The 20,112-nt window shown below is 38.6% G+C and overlaps 1 long non-coding RNA gene across 1 annotated transcript; it reads right to left on the minus strand.

Moving 5' to 3' along the window:
- Positions 1-16,345: 16,345 nt before the first annotated feature.
- Positions 16,346-19,145, minus strand: LOC119896868. Its single transcript, XR_005443299.1, has 2 exons — positions 19,057-19,145; positions 16,346-16,750 (listed from the first exon to the last, which is right to left on the minus strand). It is a non-coding gene; the product is annotated as an uncharacterized LOC119896868 (long non-coding RNA).
- Between the last annotated feature and the right edge of the window lie 967 nt (positions 19,146-20,112).

Below are 20,112 nucleotides of genomic sequence, written 5' to 3' on the forward strand. Positions count from 1 at the left end.
AAAATATTGTAATTATTTATGTAATTGCCACGTTTCAGCCTGATTTCCAGAAGTATGATTTTTAAAATATATTTTTTAACATTAAAATGTATTTTTCAAAAGCATTTTTTTTTCATTTCTTTTCTTTCTTTTAATTTTTTTAAATCAGGTAAATAGCTAGTTGAGATCAGAGACCTCTTTCATAAGGGTAACCTGGCCAAGAAGGAAGCAGCACATGTTGTTAACTTAAACAACAACATATAGAAATAAGCATACTTTAAATCATAATGTAAATATACTTGTTACTGATTTTTATTATTATGCTAAAAGTGCATTTTGCAAGATATTTTTAATGCATTAATAATGAATTATTCTCATACTGAATGGTTTCATAAAGAAGCTTCCCAAGATATTAATAGTGGCTCTTGAAGTATACTAGTAATAAATTAAATATGCTGAAATGCTAATAAAAATGTTCAGGGAACACATTTAAAATATATTTAAACTGTTCTTCAAATATAGCACAAAAGGGCATTTTAAGTTAAATTTAAAGAAGTATATTTAAATTACACTTAAAAGAGGTCCATTTTAACACAACTAAATATATTAAAATATATTGCAATTATCTTAAAGTTGACTTTAAGTATTTCTAAAATGACACTTAACATACTTTAAGTTGTTCCAAAATAACATATTTAATAATAGTACAATTAAAATGTAATAAGTGCATCCAAAAAAAGTGCTACTTAAGTATATTTCTTTTTCACTGTGACGCTGAGTTCTGCTGCAAAATTGATTTAAAGGTTCAGTGTGTAAGTTCTAGCGACATCTAGTGGTGAGGGTTGCGAATTACACCCCCTCCCCTCCCCTACTCTAGCGAGCGGTATAGCTACGGTGCCTGAGACAGGACAAAGATGTCATCTATGACATAAAAGAGATTGCCAGTCAAGAAATGAGGTTTCTTTAGATATATTAAGAAATTATATAAATTATTTAAAACCGTATGTTTTTTTTAATATTATTGTTACTTTTTCATTAATAAACTACAGCCACATGAAGAAATGAAGTGCTACATGATGTCTCATACTCCTGTAATACATTATTTTTGTAATACACATCTTGGGGGGTTTGGCTCATCTGGACTAACATAGAAGAAAATGAAAATTAAGAAATTACTAAACTAAACTAAACTATCACATCTAGTGCATCCAGTATGACCACTGACAAATACCAGAACAATGTAAGCCTCACTGTTTCTGCACCATAGTCCATTATAAACAACATAATACATGAAGTTTACAAAGGCAACGCAATAAAAAAGGGACGCAATATCCAATAAGTTTTTTTAATGCAAATTCGGAAAGTATTTGTTATTGGTCACTTGATTGGCACATGGTCTTGTTAAACATCACCAATAGCAGTAAAAAGAAATACATGTTTTCCAAAAACTACAAGAAGTTACAATCCAACTACATATTTTTTCTACCAGCGCAGTAAAAGTTTAGCCGGCTGATCTGAGCTTCGATGCTGGAAGCTGCAGTTTTATTACCAATAAGCGATCAGCTGATTCTCATGAAGTAACATACAAAGCCAAAAACAGAGCGCTGGAGAGAGAGAGAGAGTAACTACATGAAATTAATCCAACTAACATAACACCACAAGCCAAAGCATAGCGCTGGAGAATAAAGCAATCCAACTAACAATACATTTTTTTCTACCAGTCAGTAAAAGTTTAGCTGGCTGATTCTTCCATGCTCTAAGCTAACGTTATGGTTTTATTGCCAATTAACTTTCACACCGCTGACAGGGGAAACATGTCACGGCTCTCTTGTGATTATGGCCAGCTTCTAGCTAAAGCTATCAAACAACAGTTTTCATTTGCATCGCTAAAGTCTGACAAACAAAGTTAATTACCTGTCCAGCAGAAAACAGACAACTCCAGCACCGCTTTCAAAACATCTGTCCCACATTAACGTTATAGCCTTCCATCTGGGAAAATCCACAAAATCCGTGATTTCTGCCGTCAGCTGTCTGTCCCGACGCCGTCTGGCTGTCGGCTCTCCTGCTAAATAACACGTGTGCTCCTTCATTTGTCCAAATGTCACTTCTCTTCTTACTTATAATAAACCAGAAGACTACTCGGAGACAGTATATTACTATTAATATTATTATTATTCCCTCTTCTTCTTCTTTGTACGTATTCAATGTAGTGACGGGCGTCTACACCACCGGATTTACACAAGCAGAAGAAGAACGCTGTGATGACGAAACGCAGTCTCTAGCACTCTTTGTTTGTTGTTGCCTACGGTAAAAACATGACGACAAAATACAGCGACCTCCACAGCAGGGGGTGCCGGCGGTTATGTAGATATAAATGTCTCATTCTAAGGTAATAAAAACATAATGGTTCATTATGTAAGGTCTTCTTACACCACTGAAAACATAGTTATGGATCTTATATTGCATTTCTCTCAATAGATCCTCAGAAATATTACACACTGAACCTTTAAGACTTTTAATATCTGTAATAACACTGCACATATTAAACAGCAGGTGTTCCAATTAACATGGAAAAGTGAGGGGGTCTCAACTTACAATCTGATGTTTCGTAATTTGGTAATTTGGTAAAATGTTTTAAGATCTGATGCTTTGTGTCAGTCAAAATTAAGGAAATGTTACAGTCACAAGTCATAATTGTGCCAATGAAAAGTCTGTTTAATTAAAAAAAAAAAAACATTTAATTTATTTGTAGCTTTGGCAATATTGTTGTTTTACATTCAAGCCATTAAAGCTGAATTGAAAAGATGCTAGTCAGAAATAGCATTGAATTCTTAATAATTGATGCTATTTTTGTGTATGTTAAGCAATATACAGTATCAGCATTTACAGATGAACATTCGCCTCCACGTTTTAATGTTGATAATAATATTATCCTCAAGAATCAACCTAACCATTCATGTATGCAAACAATTTATAATCACCACTTGAAGCCCATTTATAAAAGGTGTGTTCAGTTTGAGCCATGAGATCTTTAGTTGCATTTGGCAGGTTGTATTATTTTAGTATTTGATGAATGGAAATCTGTCACACATTTGAAAGTACAAAATGCAGTCATGCATGGTGGGACTCTCATTTTATATAGGACATAGAGACTAATGGAATTTGCTTCAAACACTTTCTGAGCCTAATCAATGGAATCCCTACTTTCAATATAGTTTGCATGTCGCCTATTAAACTGAAACAGCTTTATTTAAGTCAAGGCCATCAATCAAAAGGTTCAGACATATTAAATCAGGAGATATTTCTGATGTTCTGACTACATCGTGCTGAATCGTGTGTGCAATTGACTACCTAGGTGCATGTGTGTGAGTATGTTTGTATGAAGGTGTGAATAAAGAAATCCAGGCATTAAAACATGCACATTGACTGGGTTTATCTTTTATGATCTGCAGTGTGAGATTCCATTGTTACAGTATTTTGGGCTCATATAATTTGTTTTTTCCTCACATTAAAGACACAACATCAGCCTTTCTGTCAAACACCTCAGTCATATATGACTTAAAGGTTCAGTGGCATCTAGTGGTGAGGTTTGTGAATTGCAACCTGTCCTGTCTACCACTGCCCCCTACCCTTTGTTATGTCCCGAGGTGTCTAGGGGTGTCGGGACATAAACATAAACAGGTGTATAAAAATAAAAGGGTAAACCAAAAACCAAAAACCAAAAAAAGTGCGTTTGCAAAAACAAAAACAAGGCGCACAGCAACCTTGAACCTAGTGGAAACTAACACACTACTGTGGGTGCATGAAAGGTCAGTTAAACAGGCCGTGGTCTTCGCTGGCGCTCCTTGATAGGCCAGCGGCAGCGTGCCGCACTAATCAGTGTCATGGTCACAGGAACCCAGGAAGTAGGCGGGACCTTCCTTCCTCGCACAGCCAATCCGCAGCGTGGGTTAGCACAGCCAACTCAGCATAATAGATAGACACATGCACAGGTAAGATTACAGACACCTTTCAAAGAGTATAGGACAGTTGCAGAGAGTAGCCCGTCAAGAAATGAGGTTTCTTTAGGTATATTTATTAAGAAATTATATTTACTTAATTATTCGGTAAAACCATGTTATTGTGACTTGGCCACTGACAGATAACATGGAAAATATAAGCAAAGAGTGCGTAACATTGTCACTGTTTCTGCACCACAGTCCATTATAAACCATGCATTAAAGTTTATATAAACATTGACAAGGGATACACAATGTAATAAATAAAAAAAGAAGCGGGGCGGGGGTACAGGACCTGACCTAGTGAAATGGAAAGGATCTAGGTTGACGTGTATAAAGTTTTGTATCAAGTATCATGTATCAAGGATGTTTGTTTACGCTCAGCTGCCAATTCCACACCTGCGCAGTATGTACCACAGGCGCTCTCGCGCATCAGTGGTACGTAACGTGTACTGCAAACAGTTCTACATTTATACTTTGGCTAATTGAAGCATCAGCTAAAGCAACACAGCAACGTGAAACTCAGAGAGAAACTCCATATGCTGCTGCCAGTGATGCTTGGACTCATCGGGAGAGAGTGGTGTTATAATAGGTAGTGGGCCTAAGTAGAGTAGCTAATATTACTTTTTTAAGGAGTAGGTCTATAGCTTATGCTAAGTAACTAGTAGGTAATATTATTTCTGAGTAACTTGCCCAACACTGAGTTGACAATAAGGATCAGATTAATTGGGAATGTTTTGATTATTGCTTGTTGTTCATGTAGCCTACACACTTTGCTGTGTGAATGGTTGCTTTTTAAGTCGTCCTTATGTGAAAGGTTTTGGCACGTTATTAATTAATTTCTTGTGAATGGTTGTGACAAGGTTTAGGCTATATAAATTATATTCACACAGGTCGCTCCGCGCTCCTCATCAACAGACAGGCAAACAAGCGCTCCGCGAGGTAACCATGGCAACGGCTTCTGTGTGACTGTTCCATTAAACTGGCGCGGTCGGTCGCGTCTCATGCACATGCCTGTCTGCTGCCAGAGTTGAAATGTCAAACTTTTTCCTACAGTTTCCAACAGATAGAGACTGATCAGCTGTTTCTTAAACAGTCAGGCCACCAGGTCTTAAACAGGCAGCAACCTTTGCTGCTGTCTTTTATTCATTAAAAATCATCTATTAACTTCAACTGAATTCATTTGAAAGTTAGTAGTTACATTATTTAGTTATAGACTCAATTATTTCATGTTTCATGTTGCACATTTAGCTGTTGAAGTTTGGTAAAAATGAATACAAAATAATAATTATTATAGAGAGGTTGCGATGGGGCAGTGGATTAGACCCTTGTCTTTGATTCCCACTAGTCCTACACCTTGCCATCAGAGGTAACCAAACAACATGTTGATGTAAGTCAATATTATGTGTTATATTCTCATCCACCATCTAATGGTTGAAAATATTGCTCAGATGCAAAACTTATTTGCCGACCCCTGCTGTATATTATTACAACATATTCTTCTTCTACATATTCAACATTGTGATCAGTGTCTGCACTGCCTGAATTCTACAAGAAATAGAACAAGTAGAATGTAGTGACAAAACATGCTCTGTAGCGCTGTTTGTCCGTTTTCAGCTACAGCAGAAAAATGATGATGCAACTTGGTGATGTCCATGGAAGGGGGTGCCTGTGGTTATGTAGATATAAATAGCTCATTCTAAGGAAATAAAAACATAATGGTTTATTGTGTAAGGTCTTTACACACCGCTGAAAACATAGTTATGGATCTCATATTTCATTTCTTTCAATAGATCCTCAGAAATATTACACTGGACATTTAATATGATAAAAAAATTAACGATTGAGCCTTTAATTTTAGGCAATTATTCCTTATTTGATGGTTAATAAAGGATTATCAAATACTGAGAGAGAGAGAGAGAGAGAGAGAGAGAGAGTAAGGGTGATATGTGATAGGTCTACAATTGTGGTTTTTATGGTACAATCTGTGTTACAGCCCCATACATCTCTCAGCTCATGAGGTGTCCCCAGGCTTCCTGGGATGTATAATCTCTCCAATGTGTTCTTGGTCTGCCCTGGGGTTTCCTTGAGTGCTTTAGAGAGGCATACTGATCAAATGCCTATCAAATCCTCACCTTATCCTGAAGGGTGAGCCCAGACACGTTATTTGGCAAAAAACAAATAATAATATGAAAAGTTGCTCATTAGTATTCGGGAAAAAAGTCAGCTCTGGAATGTGATAAACCATCTGAGAATGGAACTAAAGAAAGGCGATAAATCAGCAGGTGTAGCAGAGAAGAAGCTGCTGGTCTATCTGCCTGTCTATGAAGCTGCTGATGTGTCTGCGGCTGAGCAGAGCAGAGCAGAGCAGAGTTTCATTTGGAGGGGGATGCGTGCAGTATCACCCGGACAGGCCTGGCGGTTCATGAACAGTAGCTACAACCATGGGAGCCAGAAGTAGGGGCTAACTGGCTCCCGATTTTACACCCCTGTACCACATTCTTTTAAAGTTTTAAGTTTAATCACTGTATCACCACAAATGCTCCTGTATTGCAGCACTTACAGTAAAAAGAAATTTCAATCATGCCCGTCCACCCTAGGACATTAGTTAAAATAAAGCAGGACAACAAAACGGGAAGGACATTTACATTTGAATCCAATCAAAGAGTGAATACATAGTGAATCTACCCCACTGTCTGACGATCATATTTCCTTGCAAACGCTGATACTGGTAACACAAAGATGTGGAAGTGAGCAAAGCAGAGCTATTTCTGTGCTTATGGCCACAAGAACCAACACAAAGGTCATCTACTCACACCATCTGAGGAAGTGGGGACCCAGTGGATTAACTTTACATTTAATAGAAATATCCCAACAACAACTGGACAACTCTTACATGTGTGCACTAAGTTAACCATTTCACTTCAGACTGCTTTCTCAACGAGGGCCGGTTCACAGCAGAATTTGCTTCAAAACTGAAGCTCAAGGATAGATCGATAATAACTTCAAACCTGGAAACTGTAAGTTTTGTCATTTATATGTTGCTTTACTGTTTATTTTGCAGGTTAGCCTGTTGAGCTTGGCGTTAGCATCTTCTGTGCTTAATGGGGCTATAGCATCTATTGTATACACTCTGCAGCAATGTTGGAATTTTAAATATTGAATTGCACTCCATGCCAAGTATGCCAAGGGACTAAAATCAAATGCACTCAAGTTGTTGCATGCATGCTAGGTTTGGTTAAATGCTAAACATTGACATAATGATTTCTACATCTGCCACATTGCTGCTCACCTTCAATGAGGTGTGTAAGGCTGTTTCTGACTATTTCAGTCACTGTGTGGAGCACAGTATGTTTGAAAACATTCTGAAGCCCAGTTGGACAGAGAGGTGGACTGGTTAAATTGGGACAGACAGGCTTAGAGGACTGGTTATAATATTAACTGAGAATGATCAAGCAAAGAAGTTGAACCTAGAGCGGATTGTTGAAGACTTTGCAGTGTACAAGACTCACCAGACCCAGGTGATTAAAACCCCTTTATTGCCTATATAGAGATAGCTAAAGTCTTTGGCAGCAACTCACCCTCGACCCAGAGGGTGAGTATACACCTTTTCCCTACAAAGAACTATGACCTCAGACCTGAAATAGATGACCCTCACCCAAGAGAGAGTCCCTTCCTTTGCTCACTGAAGACAGAACTATGATCCTCACTATGTGTTTAGCTTTACCATGTCTGTTCCGCAGCCATCTGATCCAGCACACCTGCTAAAAATAAAATTAATGGTGGGGACACCGAAATAGAGGAATCAAAGCATATACAGGTAGGTTTAGTATTTACTGTTTTCTCCTTGCCAATGTGAACAGTGAATGTTAATTGTAGAATTACAGTTTGGAGTCCAGAGGTGTGTTTAATAGGAACCCGCAACATGCATTAGCATTGAGGTGACCTTCTCACATTGGACAAACTCCAACACTAGGAGCTCACCTGGGGCATTGTGAGTATCCTCACCACCTGCTCATTACAGCTCACTCTGAAGATCTCCAGAAAAAAGTGAGTTTATTTATTTCTTATTTAATTTAGCTTTATCCAAAGGTGAACTACAGAGGTGAACTACAGCATACAGGATGTAGTTGGTACCAGCTATGTTACTTAGCAAAAGCCTTTAAACATCTGATCATGAGCCACTAAGCCTTTGAAGAGTTTAAACCTCAGGTTTGCTATTAACAAAGAAAAGAGGTGCAATAAATAATAAATAAAAATATTATAGATGTATAAAAATGCACCAAACAGAAAAAATGAAATAGCATATTGTCAGTTGATATTTAAAATACATACAGTTAGCAGCACAAAATGTTGTAATCAGTCATTTAGGGGTTTTTTTGTGGGGTCTTTTTGAGCCAAATGTTTTATTATGTCTAAAGACTGGTTGTCACAATTTATAACACACTGGTATATATTTGGTATGTATTTTGTAGGATGCACTAGATAATATATATAGTCACATTCATTTTGACTGGGAAATAACACAAAGAATATAGAATAAGAATATAGAAGAAAGAATATAAGCTGTCAGTTGCAATGTAAATCCCAGATCAGATAGAGATCAGATTGTTTAATGAGTAATAATGACATCCGATATTTGTTCTTAAATGTAGGAAATCACATTAGAGCTACCTAGATGTAATAAAGAAAACTATGATCTTTCAGAAATCAATGCAATTAATGTAATCTACAAGCTATTGCAGTGGACCTCTGGGAACTGAGTCACCCAAATATCCAACTACAGTTCCAACTACATGATTGCCTTTGCTTTTGCTGTTCGAGCAGTTATGGCTGCATTAAATTATGGAATCTCTCTCATAACCTCAGGTATTGCAGAGCTTAGCAAAGCCATTTCTGATTCAATTCACTTGATATAAAAACCTGGGACAGGGGCCTGTAATCAATGGATAAATTCCACGTTACATGTCCTGTGGACTTCTGCTGTGTCAAACGCAATCAAAAGTGTCAAAACCTGTAAAACTTCCTCTCAGCTTGTGTGTATGTGGGAGTGTGCGTGTGCATAGAGGGTGTATGTGCGGGTGCGCACTTTATCTTGCCACTCAATATCCGCACTATTGCTCACTGCTTTTTGAACAACAAATGGAACCAACCGCTGCGGTGTAAATCCAATTTTCAACACCCAGTATGTGTCATTGTGCGCATAACGTCAGTCTCTCTGCTTTGCACATTACATCATTATAATTAAAACATTACTTTCACTAATCATACTTAATGTCAGAAAGAAGGGTGTTTTCTCAGTGCTAGATATTGTCATCTATGTTATAACTGAAACCAACCACATCCTTTTGTGAACATCATTGTCCACATGTACACGTCTTCCTCTCAGTTAGCAACATCTAATCTTATATGAAAATATTGCCACACATTATTTGCAGCTAAGAGAACTTTGTTGTAGACAGACCACTGTATCAACATCAACATATCATTAACACATTGACACATGTTTCTTTGATTGATTTTATCTTCAAACCTCTGAAAAAATAGTATGCCAAAGATTTATAGCTGTAAACTATAAACTATACACATTTAATACATAAAGTACATCAATCAGACTAAACCATTTTAAGGTAATGTAATGATCAGTCCTAATACGAGACACAGGGAAATATCACTAGTTACAAAGTGTATCTTAACCACTCTACTCTCTTAAGACATGAGAATAAGAGAAATGATTAAATTTCTCTCCTTTCTTTTCTTTTTTTTTTTTTGGTAGTTGCTAATGGCATTACATCTCTTTGTTATGCCTCGCTGGTGCAGACAGCAGTCCCTCAGTAATTAAGTACAAATGCTAGAGAGAGAAAGAGAGCGAGAGAGGGAGAGAAAGAGAAGGAGGCAGGCTCAGCTGGTTCCCTGAACATAAAAACAGGTCTAATTAACAGCGTTGACTTCACACATGAGATTTACTCAAAGGGGAGTGAATTGCAGGCAATTACTCATACAGCAGAATGTCATTTATAGACAATTCATTTGGAAACTTCTAGCAAATGTATTCCTTTTAGTGCCAAGCACATTCTCGGCAAAGCTAAGTTTAAATGTCTTGTGTTTTGGAAAATGTATCAGGTATAATAATATTTATATCATATTATTATTAATATTAATATTCCTTCTCAACACGTGTCGAGATCAGAATAAATCTTGACATGATTGGATTGCTGAACAGAAGAGGTTTTGTTTGATTGAGTGAAGATTATGTAAAATGTGTTTAAATTTAAACACGATATTGTATGAATGGATATTTAGATGGTAAATACTAAATAATCCAGGTTCATATCACTCCCTCATACAACCAAGTGCACCTACTGTTGTGAGGACAAAGGGAAACATCTATTTCCCCCCAAATGTAGGCCAATCATCGCCCCTTATTTTGGCTTTGTATAGAGTTGTTCCAATTTCACAATGGGGAAGTTACCTTGTTTGTGGATAGTGCTTTGTCATCAGGTTTGTCTGACGAGATGAAAAAAAAAAACCTCTACCGTCCCTTCTTCCCTCTTTATTTTTTCACACTGAGGCATGATAAATGGCTAGTCAGCGTCCCACCAGAGAATAATATAACTCCAGCCTTTACTGTCTGTCCATGCCTCCTTTCTCTACCTCCGCCAGTATTTTCCATTTTTCCTTTCCTTTTTTTTTTTACTTGCTGTCTCTTGCAGACACTCCCCACCTCACACAAACACACACACATACACACACCTCCCACCCTTTCTCGCCCACCTTAACCCTATCTCTCTCTTCTGTCTGGAACACTCTCCTCTCCCTCATACCTCCCCTTTCCCCCTCTCTCCATCATCCCCCACCCCCTACTCCCCCACAGAACAGAGAAGAGAGAAGCCAACATTATTCTAGCAGAGGAGCAGGTGAGGGTTAAAAGGCGACCGCGGCCTAGTCTTCCAGGAATTAAAGGGAAAGAGCTCAGGGAAGCAGGGGATAAAGACGGGGCCTGTTTAAAATTCTGACACCTCTCTGCTATAAAGTAGGATTTCTGAGCCACTTGGGGCACAGGGAGGAGGAAAAGAGACTTAAGCAGATGCAGAGGGTAAATGCAAGGCTTTGTTATTTCTGACAGCCCCACAGAATGGAAACGTCATTAACTGACTGTAAATATTCAAACTTCATCTCTCTCACTTTCACTCTGTGATGGAGGTTTTTACAATGTTGTTTTGTCTTTAGGCATATGCATAGATAATCCACTTTGTGCACAGAGAAGAAATTCTCTGAGACTTATATCAATAATTCAGGCATATAGATAAAGAAAAGAAAGGCGTACGTAAGTCTCCTGATGTAGAATTATTCATTTCTGTGCATTTTCCAAGTGTGAGTCTTTTTGAATTATTAAACTTTGAAATGGGAACAATGTCTTGCACAGTATAGAAGGTGCAGTTTATAAAAATGGTAGGTTTTATGTGTGTAGGCAGCTGTATTACATTATTCTAAAACTGTTTCATAAGAATTTCATTGGATATCTGTAGAACCCTTAAACTTGAAGACTAAAAGAGTTAACCCCCCCACCCCCCAAAAAGTTTATAGTATGGCCTTTGACTGTATATCATTGTATTTTTGCAGATTCTGTTCTATAACTACAGCATACACAAGAAGATTTAAAGAGGTGGTATTATGCTCATTTTCAGGTTCAAAATCTTAATTAGGGGTTGTACCAGAACAGGTTTACATGGTTTAATTTTCAAAAAACACCATATTTTTCTCATACTGCACATTGCTGCAGCTCCTCTTATTACCCTATGTGTTATACGCTCCGCTCTTGAGCTACAGAGTGATGCATCTTGTACAAAATCTTTGTAGGGAGTTGCATAGTTCCCAGGTAAGGACTACTAGCTAATCAGAAGCAGAGAAGGGCGGGTCGTAAGAAACAAGGTAGTGTGATCCAAATCAAAGCCGCTTCAGACTACGACCATAACCTAGCAGATGGTACAAGTCCACTACCACACAACATCATTGTTCCACATCTTACCATTAGGACTAAATGTTGAACTGTTGCCGGTGTTCTGATGATCTATGCTGCCTTGCCACCATAGCGCAAATCGATAGACTCGACTCTACTTGGCCCTGCTCCATTTTCCATTGCAGATAGTACCCAGAGATAGTAAGCGGGCGGCTGGCCGGCCTCACACACTCCTCCCGCGGGTTGACACAGGCATCCCCCACAGCCACTTGCGGAGCTCCTCAACTCCGAAAATATTCAAGCACAGTTTTGTTCCGCCATCACTTCTCGTGAAACTGTAAATATTTGAAATCTACACAGCTGATTTCTCACCTCAAAACTTCTCAGAAGTGGATTTAGTGATGAAATTCCATACGAAAACTGTAAAATATAAAACTTTCTGTTGCTGGCCTCTGTCTGGTGCAGCAATGATGATGCAGTGAATAGTGAATATTCTCTTTGACCAACCAGCATTCTGCTGTGTTTTCACGTTACATTTTAGTATCCCTCAGCTTGCTTGGAACCTCGACGAAAGTGAGGTGATATGAAGAAAAGTACCTGGAAGCAGGTACAGGTACAACATTTCTACAATGGAAACCCAAACAAAGGCGAGTCGAGCCAAAGATAGCAGGAAAGTGAGACTCACAAGTCCAAGACCAAGAGAAGAGAGATTTAGGCTAGGTACTGTACACACACAAACTAGGCACAAAAGACAACCCAAGCAGATGACAACATTTTCAGCCAACATCTTCAAGGACAAATGAAATAGGGCTGCCAGCCAAAGAGCACCTCAGGGCAGCCAGCAGAATCACGCTCTACCACCAACAACATATATTTGTCATTTAGCCCTTGGCAATTCAGTCCCCTCGAGACATTTGGAATGCCTCATCAAATGATGCCGATGTTCCCTTTCGCTGGTTTTGTGTTGTGTGCCCAAAAGCTGCAAGGCACATTCATCTTTGGAATAACCCAATCCCTTTCTTTCTTTCTCCCCTCGTGGGTATGTTGAGACGCCTGCTGATGTGGGTTATTTGTTCCCTCATGTTGAACACAAGTGCATTTGGGTTGATGTTGTAATATGCTCTACACTATCGCAGCAGATTGGAAGACTTAAAACCAAAGACAAAATCAACGTCATTTGACATGCGTCTAGCATGTCGGTCAGTCAGTCAGCCCACTGCTTTGGTCCAGACTGAAATATCTTAAAAAGTACATTTGAAATTTTGTACATTTCGCACTGGGGATACCCTGATGTTTTCTCTAGCGCCACCAGAAGGTAAAAGTTTTCATTTATCCAGCGAAATATCTAAACATCTACAAAATTGATTGGCAAAAAAAAGAGAGAGAAAAATAAGGGAATTCATAGTTCCCTGAACATGTATCCTTAAGACTTTGTGATCATGTGACTTTTCCTCTAGTATCATCATGAGGCTAATGTTTGTGGATTTGAGTAAATATCTGAACAACTACAGGATGAAATGCTCTGGAATTTAGCACAAACATTCATATTCCCCTCAGGAATTGTGATACATACCTAACTTTTCCTCTAGCACCGTCATCAGTTTAAAATGTCTAATACTTTGGTTTATGACTAAATACCTGCAAAACTAATAATATTCCCATCAGCTCCAGCTGTACTTTCTGTTTAATTTCTAATTGGTGGTGGGCATTATACCATCTTAGCATTAGCATGCTGATGTTAGCATTTAGCTAACAGAGCCGCTAGCATGGCAGTAGAATCATTTCGTTATGATTTTGCAGAACTTTGCAACCCTGGACCCAAACATTATTACAGTATCAAGTAGTTAACAGCGAACAGTGAAAACATTTCTGATAATGTTATTATAAAGAAATAAATGTTCTAGATATACACAATAAACACTCAAATCAATAATTGTTCTATACAGCACAAAGCGTTATGCTGCTACCCCGGATAATGGATATTTATACCTTAAAAAAATATAAATTGGTGCAATATCTTTCCTAACCAAGTCAGAGCTCATCCGACAAACAAGAGTTAAAATAATTATCTATCTAGAGCAGACAGAAACACAATTGTAATGGTATAGACATGCTCATTATTCCTCCATTTAAAGTCAGAGATATCCATTCTACACAATGCAGTTCTGTGCAGGCAGCTCGTTATGAAGAATGGAAAGGTACTGAACATCAATAGCATGCATGACTTCTTTTATGAGCCTTGCACACAGTTAAATTGGTGACATTTGGCCTTTAATGGGCTGGCTGAAAACTCATATCCCTTCTAACTACTGAATGAGGACTTCTAATGAACACCCAACCTGCTAAGAGAGTTAGTGGCCACTGAACTGAGAAACCAGGAAAGGCAATTATGAAGGTTCCCAAACAGCGCTGATCGAGAATTGCTGCCCAGAGCAATGTTTTTAACCTTGGTTTTAAAACCCCAGTTTTACTGCAGCAGCCTTGCAGCAGTTTTCATTATTAAACAAACGGCATTACACGCTTTTCAGGGACACTGAAAACAGTCTTTTGCTAAAAGTAAAAAGGAAACTACTTCACACACAAACAATTTTCAATTTAGATTTATCAAAAGTTGACATGCAAGCAGTTTTGAGTCCTTAATCACAGCCTAAGCAAACAAACCTCTAGATCAGCTCATTCATTATGATCTGAAAGGCCACACAGCACCAACTCACTGACTCAACCAGCTGTAAACTTGCTGAGGGGGAACAAATACCACATGTATTATACTTCAGCACCACTTTTCATGCCTTCATTTTTAGCACAGGACTGTGCTATTGATCTATGAGTGAGGTGATTGGACGTTACGATTAATGACCTCAGATGAAAGAAGTATTCCTCTGAGGTCCATTCCCTGAAATGCCACTAGATTACCTTCCACCTTCCACCAAAGCTTCATCATCAGTATGAGTGATACAGGGGCAGGAGGACCGAACAAATGACGGCCCCTGAGTCACAAGAGAGCTGTGTAAGTGTAAAGGTAAGGTAATTTTTGTAAAAAGCAGAGTCTCCATCTCTCTCTTTCTGTCATTTATTCACTCTCTCATTCTCCCTCTTCCTTCTTCTCTCTGTCCCGCATCCTAACTCCCTCTCTTTACTCACCCCTCCCTTTGCTCTATAGCTCAAGTCCTCAATTATTTTCAGACTGCCAGGCAAGGCACTGCAGGGGCACAGGGGACCATTTGGACTTAGTACATTAAAGAATTCATGATTTGAAACCACCACAGCCCACCCTGACGACTCTATGATATGACTTTTCAGTGCCTGAAGCTCCTTCCTTCTTTCCCCTTTTTCCACCAGACTGGCTTTCATTCCCCCTGACGACTGACATTGATCTATCCTTGAGTCTTTTAGCTCCAGGACTCCCATATCTTAAACTTCTGACTCCTGACCATTAAAAGAAACAGAGCAGCCGATATTTATGAATCTGTCCGTAATGATTTCCTTGTCTGTTTCTTGTGTTGCCATCTGTAAATGGGTCTGTTGGTATCAGGGACATGCAGCGGCAGACATGACAGCAGACTGCTGAAAAAGAGATGAAATGTCTCAGTGTAACACATGAAATCAATCTATATAGAGATTGTGGGTGTTGTTTAAGAGAAAAAGGGACAAGGACACAATATCAAGTACTGTGAGTTGGAGTTGAGTCTTTTTGCATAAAAGTCAGCTTTTGAAAAGAATCCATATTTTGTAAGATGATAAAGAAAAACCTTGCAAAAGAATATTCGCAAAACAATACCCAGGAACCACAGGAAGAAAAGTAGTTACTAATATTGATGTGATGAATCCAGTGCAATTCAATATTTCAATGTGCTTCTAGGGTCACTAAAAAAAACAAAGATTGATCATCTAAGCTAAAATATGCTGGATAAGAGATTCCTCCAGGCTACTGATTATTAACAAAATTATGGTTAATTACCGCCTCCACATAAAGACACCTTGGAATTGGATTTTATCTGACAGAAGTGTTATCAATAAACAGTAAGTGCAACATAATATGCAGCGACTCTACATCCAAGCCTGCACCTGTTTGCTCTTCACAGGAGAGGATGACATCATTCGTTTTCAGCATCACAACAACAGAGTTGATTTCAGTGGGAGAATGAAGACACCACAGACATCTACTGTTGCTGCTCTTCTCACAGTGGCCTCATTCATAAATTTCCATCCACTACATGTGCAAAGGAAGAAAACAGCAAAACTAAAAAATATGTCAGGTCTATTAATTTATTAAAGGTCTAACAATTAGAGATAGCAGGGTGCTGCTGTGTGCTCAGCTCTTCAAAAACATTTTCAATTGTTGGCTTAATGCACAATGAGTTATGGAGAAAAAAGTCTAAAATGTAAAATGCAACATCACCACATAAAATCAAACTGTCAGGTTTTCTGTAATTTCTTAATTTTTTTGACATCTCAAAATGTTTGTATTATCAGAGTCCCAACACCGTATAGGCTAAATGCCAGAACATTGAAGCGCATAGGCTTTCAGATAGTCAGTCATTCAACCTCTACCTTTTCATTCAAGCCCTGCTGTGCATCTAATCTAATGTTTTTGTGAAGCATCCCTGCTTTTCTATTACAGTATAAGGCATGGCGTTTGCTATATGATGGGAACATACTGCCATCTCCTGACCAGAGTTGGTACTATTATATTATTGGATAGAAACTGGCTCGCCGTCTGAGACATCTGGTTGCAGACATACAGTATAATGTTGCTCACTCCATGGAGGGTGAGTCTTTCCTTTGCTCTTCTCCTCTCCAACCTGGTATTTGCCTAGAACAGTGAGGAAGAAACAAAGCAAGAGATGAACTGAAAGAGAGAGAACACATCTTTGCAGCACCCTCTTAGTCAAGGTATTGAATGACCTAACGTGTTTCCAGAATGCAGGGACATTCTTCCACTCCTTGGCTACAACACCCGACGCCAAACAAGCCCTCCTCACTGTGGGCGGCATGCTACTCTCAGTGTGAGTTCCCTAATGGCCATAATGGAGGACAAGGCCATTTATTATTACTGGGGGGTGAGGTATGTATACGGCTACAATTAAGGAGAAAAACATCCTGGTGCTTGTAAAGGGCAGTAATGTGACTCGGGGGGTGATGGATGCTGGGGGAATGAGTCTCGAAGGCCGGTGGGAGTATCTTATTATCAGAGGCAGGTGGGGATCCGTCATTGAGCTAAATTAGAGAAGGGAGAGAGAAGGGGTGATGGGAAAATAAGAAATAGAGGAGAAAGTGAGAGAAAAAAAGGGTTCTTGAAATTGGACAGAAGTAAGAGGAGAGGGGCCAAGAAAGGAAGTAAAACAAGACAGGTTTGCTCTACAGGTCAGTTGCACAGTAATAGTACTGGTGGTGAAACGAATGGAGCTACACATATTTTCAAGCATATTTATCTGTTATTAAAGGTATTTGCAAATCAACTTAAAGAATGGGCTCCACCACTATGTGACCTTAATGCAATGCTTTCCATTTACTACACTCCACTGGGAATTACATCATTGGTGAAATTACTGTAGATCATTTCAGATTCCACAACAATAACTTCCCCTTGTTGCCATGGAAGTTGCCATGTTTACATGTCTAGCCTAGATCTGACAGAGACGGGAAGTGTTGTTTATTCATTTGCATAACATCTGTCAATGTATATTTGTGTCACTGTGCTGAATTATTAAAATTCTAGCTATTATTCTTTCTCTACATGTGTACATAGGTGTGTATGGACATTTTTTGTTAATGTAATCATGTTTGTATGCATGCATTTTTCTCTGCAGCCATCCACTGAAATTATAGTGTCATTCCACAATCCACAGTCATTAATGTATGCCTGGAAACCTATTCTTGTATGCATGTATTGAACATGTATACCATTTTTAATAAGTAGCTATCTATTTGAATTACTGTATCTAGCTGCATCCACAATCACTGTTTTTACCCTTGGGACTCAGTCAGACAGACAGTATGGGTGGTCAGTGGCAAGCAAATCTCAATTACACTGACAGGTGACAGTAAACTGAATAAATTATCATTATGTCTACAGAGTACAGCCAAATGTATTACTGACTGCCTATATCTATGTTTGTGTGGGTGCCCGTACACATGTGTTCCCTTTGGGAATGAATAGCCATATGCATGAATTCATTCTGTGGGGCAGCAAATGCCAATGAGCTGCCTAATAGCACCATTAGGCTCTGACAAATGAAAACACTAACTTACTCCAGAATGGAGATTCATATGTTTCAGTGCAGTTGGTTTCTTAACCATCAGTCCTGGGTCAATCTTATGATTATGTATGGATGTGACATTTTGAACTGTCATTGATTCAAATGGAACATTCATGTCCATGGATCACAGTTATTCTGGTTGTTCAAGAGGTGAAATTGTGGAATGTGATGTGGGTGGATTTCATTATCATTGGTGATTGGTAATGTCTAGCTCTAATACAGAACAAAGTCTGCTCATATCAGGCAATCAGGGAAGGTTAGGTCTACACTGACTTAGGCTTTCAAATACTAATATTTTATTAAGCTATGATGGACGTAATCTAATTGAACACTAAATGACACACAGGCTAAACATTATAAAGATGGACACACTCCATCACTTGAAGGCGGCAGTGTTGGAAAGTAACTAAGTACAATGTTGAGGTACTGGTACTGTGGATATGTGGATGGCCAGTCAGTGTAGATGGTAAATGTAGTCAATTGAAGCAATACTATATTTGCCCACACCCACCCAGCAGGCCTGCATCTCTGAGCAAGCTAGCTGCTGGCTGCTAATCAAAGTAACCCAGCATTCCTAAGCAAATTAATTCCTGAATTTGACGATTTCTTTTTCACATGTAACTATATTGTTACCGTCAGGGCATAACTATCAAGCATATTTACATGCAGCAGCAACACATACACACACACTTCCATATAACAACAAAGCTAATGCTAGCTGAGTTGCATCACAGCTTCACAGTTTCTCTTGACTCCCTCAGTATTACAACATTAGTCCAGCATCATCCAGCCCTTTGGGAGTACCACACTAGCCTATAACATTAGGCAAAACATAGCATTAGGTGACAAAAATACTCACTCAATGGATATCTGGCCTCTGGTGTTTGCACTCGGTGGCCAAGGTTTTGGAGGGCCCCCACCAGCCATGCCCTATTGTATGGCTGCGACTGCAGTGTCAGCCTTGGCCTTTCGCCGCTGCATTTCCTCTCTGGCTCGAATAAATATGGCTGAATATCCGAGTCAGCCAAACCATTGTAAAAAGTATCCATGTCCATAATACATTCTGAACTCATATTTTAGAATGGGATGAGAAAGTACTCCACTATCTGTATCTGTATCTGTTCAACAAAATAAATGATCTGTATTCGTTGGTGGGGGCTAACCAGAAGTTTTTATTTAGGCCTAAAATTGGAATGGGTTGATCAGGAGTTGCTATATTTATTAGAAAACTATTTACAGAACAGCCTCAGAATTGAGCTTTAGAGTTTTTGATTACAATAGTAAGATAACATTTTCTATAGTTTATTAGAAAACAGATATTGACACATTTTCTCTGATGATACTTGTGCTCCTAAAATGTACATTATCTCTACTGGATACTCATTTCCACTGAGTACTCGCTCAACCCTTTTTGGAATACCATTTTTGCTGTTTGAAATGTAGCTAGTTTGCAATACAAGCGAAGAGAGCGGCGTACAGAGCTCACCCCCTGGCTACCCAGGGGAAGAAGCTAGAAATCCAAGCTGAAGTAGTTTGTAGTTCTTCTGCTCCACCAACTACGTCACTGGCATGTAAAATGATGGTGCTGGATGCAGGAAGAACTACTTGGCGAACTCCGCTCTCTCTGTCAATATAACATACACTAAGGAATTTATTGCCTCAATGGACTGCATTTACCATCAACACTGACTGGACATCCACATGAAATGTGCTGAATTTAGCCTTTAAGTATTTCCATGTCGTGCTATTTTATACTACATGCTACATTTAAGAGAGAAATGTTATACTTTTCACTATATTTAAGTTACTGGTTAATTTTTAAATTTAAGGTTTTACATACGCTAACTTTATAAAATATGATCCATTGTTACAGATTAAACTACCAAAAGTACATGAAGTAGTTAAAATTAACATT

Source organism: Micropterus salmoides, unplaced genomic scaffold, assembly GCF_014851395.1.
Source record: "Micropterus salmoides isolate LMB-PRFRI ecotype aquatic unplaced genomic scaffold, ASM1485139v1 Ms_hic_scaffold_11, whole genome shotgun sequence".
In the NCBI taxonomy this organism is placed as follows: domain Eukaryota; kingdom Metazoa; phylum Chordata; class Actinopteri; order Centrarchiformes; family Centrarchidae; genus Micropterus; species Micropterus salmoides.